This window comes from Sinocyclocheilus grahami, unplaced genomic scaffold, assembly GCF_001515645.1.
Source record: "Sinocyclocheilus grahami isolate Dianchi unplaced genomic scaffold, SAMN03320097.WGS_v1.1 scaffold2086.1, whole genome shotgun sequence".
Lineage (NCBI taxonomy): Eukaryota > Metazoa > Chordata > Actinopteri > Cypriniformes > Cyprinidae > Sinocyclocheilus > Sinocyclocheilus grahami.
The window spans coordinates 51,804-56,895 of record NW_015507265.1 but is presented as its reverse complement, the minus strand read 5'-3'; positions in this window follow the sequence as shown (position 1 = coordinate 56,895).

The window sequence follows — 5,092 nt, the reverse complement described above, 5'->3', positions numbered from 1 at the left end:
ATACATACATACATACATACATACATACATACATACACACACACACACACACACACACACACACAGAAGTATATCTTTTAGATTTGTGATGTTTGTAAATGTCTCTTATGCTCATCAATGTTGCATTTATTTGATCAAAAATATTTCTATTGCAATTTCTAATATTGCTTTCCTATCTTATTTTACTTTAAAATATAATTTATTTCTGTGACGCAGCACAGAATTTTCAGCATCATTACTCCAGTCCTCAGTGTCACATGATCCTTTTATAAATCATTCTTATTCTGATTTATTATCAGTGTTGAAACTGTTGTGCTTCTTAATATTTTTTTTGAACCTGTGTTCCATAAATAAAATAAAAAGTTAAAGAACAGAATTTATTCAAAATAGAAATATTTTCTAACAATATCACTTTTTATCCATTTAACACATCCTTGCTGAATAAAAGTTTCTTTTAAAAAAAAAAAGAAACACATAATATTTATTTTGAATAAATACTGTTCTTTTTAACCTTTTATTTATCAAAGAATCCTGAAAAAATATCACCGGTCCCAAAACATATTAAGCAGCACAACTGTTTCCAGCATTGATTCTAAATCAGCATATATTAGAATGATTTCTGAAGATCATGTGACACTAAAATCTGGAATAATGATGCTGCATATTCAGCTTTGCAGCAATGGCTTGATGAGCATAAGAAACCTCTTTAAAAAACATTAAAAACCTTACTGATCCCAAACTTGTGAACGGCAGTGTATATATTTATATGCGAGTATATATATATATATATATACACACACACACATAGGCTATAGGCAATCTACCTCATGAACAGTTAAATGTTCTCCCATTGTGCAATACAAATATGTGCAATAACCTTATATTATTTATCACTTTAAATAGTACATCCCTACAAATTTAACTGCCAGTCTGTGTACTGGAAGCTTGTGACACTAAAACAAATTCCTTGTATGTGCAAACATACTTAGCAATAAAGCTCTTTCTGTCTTCTGATATGTGTGTGTGTAATATAGCCTACAGTAGGCCTACTACAGTATATATGAAAATGCATATTTTTCAATTAAAGAGAACTTATAGAATAAATATGGACTTCTTTGGGTGCATGACACTTCATTGGTCATTTTGTGTTTTAGGAATGATATTCAAGGTTAAGAATACGCTGGAAGTTACTTAAATGTAAATTGTTTTATCTAGGTGTATACATTAGAGAAAGAGGACTTTCCTCATTGATCACGTCTTAAGGTAAAATGCACGTTTTCTTGCGTGGCTGGATGTTGGAATCACGTTGTTTGTTTGCATTTGCTCAAACTGATTTGCTGAAGTCGTTAAAAAACCCAACTCCGGCGTGAGTCCCGCTCGCTGCGAAGCGGCAGAGGATTCCGCTCGGTCTTAAAGCCTCCCTGGAACGGCTATGTTCACAAATCAAACACTTGTCAAAAAAGAAGGATTAATTCTCAATTTAGAGTTTGTTATTCGTATGGTCGAGGTGTTCATACGGCATATGCCTTAAATACAGGACAAACTGCATTCTGTATAGCTTTCATACGGAACGCTTCTTTGATGCCTTAAATACGGGACGATTCCGTATTATACAGAACGGTTGGCAACCCTAGTTGCAATGCATATCATTTTCCAAATGTCGTTTATGTGAAAATATGAAGTCTGTAAACACCCGTTAACACAGGCCCGAGACGCTGAAGACGGACGAACAGAGAAAAATACTGTAGCAGGCAGATCACTCACTGTTCATGATGCACGAACTATTGGAAGAAAATCCTCAATATTGATTTGGGGGTTTATATGAATGTGTTTCTGAGGGGAACTGACTGTCTTCAGAAACGTTTAGATGGTATTTTCTTTTCATCTCGTATAATTCACATTAAAGCAGTGTTTCAGCGCAGCTCTGCTTTGTTTACGGCGGTAACCAAGGAAACGCTGTATCTGCTGCTCCATGAGCGCCTCCTGCTGGCAGAGAGTGGATCTGCGTCTCATTCAGAGCTTCTGCTGTTTGCTTCGTTCAGGCATGTAGTATAATTTCACAAAGCTAGTCAGAACATTCTGTTTTTGCTTCAAATTGGGTTATTATTAAATCAAATTATGTATATGAAATTATATAAATGATTTGTACCGTACTGGCCCGAATATAAGACGACCCTGATTATAAGACGACCCCCCTTTTCCCAGATGTACCTTTTGGAAAAAGGCTTTTTAAAAACCAAATCTTGTTTTTTTCTCAGTAAAACACATTTTGTCTTCAATTATTTTCATATTGCATATTTTTCCCATTTTAATTTTTGTTTTGAAAGTATGGTAAAAACTGGTCAAATGTACCAACAATCACATTTAAAAAATATACACTTTTTGATATACCATTAAAAAAACAAAACAGGTAGCCCATCTGAATTAGGACATTTAGGCTATCCATCTAATAGTAGCCTACCAAAATCTTATTAACAGTAGAAGTTAAATCTTACTGTAGTCTTCAAATCTGGGTACTGTCTTACGTTTTAAAATCACAAAGAGTTTGGTCCCATCAAGCTAACGTGACCGTCACGACTCATGCAGCTGTAAGCTTTTCTTTTCTTTTGTTTTTACTCGTGATCTTTACAACACGCATTACATTACGTATTTCATGGCACACTGGTTTTATGCGTATTTGGCGCCACCTATTGTTGTGGGTGTATTATTGACATGTCAAAGTCTAGACCCTGAATATAAGACGACCGTGTTTTTTCAGATGTATTTCCGAGAAAAAAACATCGTCTTATATTCGGGTCAATACGGTATATGAATCATATAACTAAAATTAAATATCTAATTACAGATTTAGGTTAAATAAAGATGTCAGTCTTTATTTTTCTTCATTTTAGGGCAGCAGTAGCTCTAGCAGCAAATCAACCATCCACATCAAAAGCTGCAGGACAGCCCACATTTCAGAAACAAATCAAAGAAAAAAATAAACAAAAACTACTATTCCAAATACGCTGTATGTTGCTCAAAATATATTGTGTTGAGGTTTTTTTTTTTTTTTTTTACCCAGACATTTCAAATTAACACATTTTAGAGCTGCAGCAACAATACCGTGAAACCGTGATATTTTTGCTTAAGGTTATCATACGCTCAAAAATCTCATGCCCATGCCTATTCACAATATTACTAACTTTCTTTAGGCCATGTCTCAAGAACCTTTAAGCTGGCAGTTAAACCCTTTATTAAAAAAAGAACAGTTTGACCCAGGAGATATCTCAATTAGGGATGCTAATAATTAATCACTGATCCATTAATTGACAAAAAATTATAATAATCCAAGGAAACTCAAACTGTGTCTAAATGGTCAAAAAAGTTAATGATATTTTCTGCACAAGCAAAATATTTAAATTAGATGTTGTGCTTTGGGGAAAGCAAAACTAATTTACCGTTGTGTGTGAAATGTCTGAGCCCCACATGATGATGATGAATGTAGATATAAAAAAATAAATATTAGTAATTCATTCCTATGACTTAAATTTGTGGCCACGAGCCAAGTTACATTGATTAGTTCTCTCTTTAAAGCAAAATCAATTTACTACAATGTGACCATGCCTTAACATAAATGAAGGAACGACTAAATTAGTTTATTAATAATGTTTAAATGTGGAAATTTGAGTGATCAAGCAGCAAAACAGGTTCTTTTACATTTATGGGATTCTTTTGCCTCTGTCATTCGGCATAAATCCAAATGTTTACATGGGTGAGATGTAACATTGAGATGTAACATTTGCCTGCTAAACACCTAAAACAGAGTAATAACCTCTGTCTAACACTTGATAGCTGCTCGGTCAATTCTTCGGCATCAGCTATTTGATAGCAATCTTGCTTTTGAAAGCCACGTTTCTAGCATTTTTAAAACTGCATTTTTCCATCTCAAAAATATATCTTAATTACGACCTATGATTACCATATTAGCCCGGTTCTGTCAACACTGCACTGGCTCCCTATTAAACACGGTATAGATTTAAAAATTCTGCTAATTACTTATAAAGCTCTGAATGGTTTAGCACCTCAGTATTTGAACAAGCTCTTGTTGCATTATAGTCCTCTACGTCTGCTATGTTCTCAAAACTCCAGACCAAACCTGTGATGGAAATACACATTATATTACATACGTATATGTAATATTTAACACGTTTAAATGTAAAAAGAAAACAAAATATCATCGCTGTCAAAAATGCTATTTGTTATTACGATATACAGTGAACTTTTCATATCAGCAGACAATATCCCATACAAAATATTCCCACAAAACAAGTGTCGCATCACCGAGATTTGTGGTGGTGTAAACAATTTATTCTGAAGCAATATTTTCATCAGTTTTCGGTCAGCTTTTACATACTTAAATCTGCATATTTTTAACCACAGGATGTAATTTACCTTTATAAAGGCCTTTTTTTTACCTTATTAAATGTCATCTTTCATGTCAAATTCTAACAATTGATCAAGAAATGTAATACACTACAGGGCTGTTACCAATCAAATTAAATAATTTACCCTGCAAAATTACAACAGCAATAAACAATGTTATGAGATTAATGTTGTAAATAATATTTTGAATAGGGATGCACCGATACTGGTATCGGGCCCAATACTGAGCTCCTGTACTCGTACTCGTTAAAATGCCCCGATACCAAACGCCGATACCACACAGCATGTGATAAGCGTCATATTCAGGCAAAGAAACACCAACAACAGACAGCAGAAAGGAGTTAAGGATGTCTACTACGAAGTATATGTATGCAATGAATATAATGTTAAACATTCAGTATTAACACCTGTATAGCTGGTGTGCGCGAGCTGATGAGCAAAGCACGCTGAGTGGATTGAGCGTGCAGCGGCGCAGATGTGCGAGTTTGTCGAGTTAACATACCTTTCTCACAGACATCACTGGAAAGTTTGTAGTTCGGTCGGATATGTCATTCATACAATGGACTACCAGTAAAACTGATACAAATTTGGGACCAAAAATGATTCAGACTGAGTCTGGGAGAAAACTGAAGTTGAGGTTTGCATGAAGCTGGGTGACAGCATGCCCAGG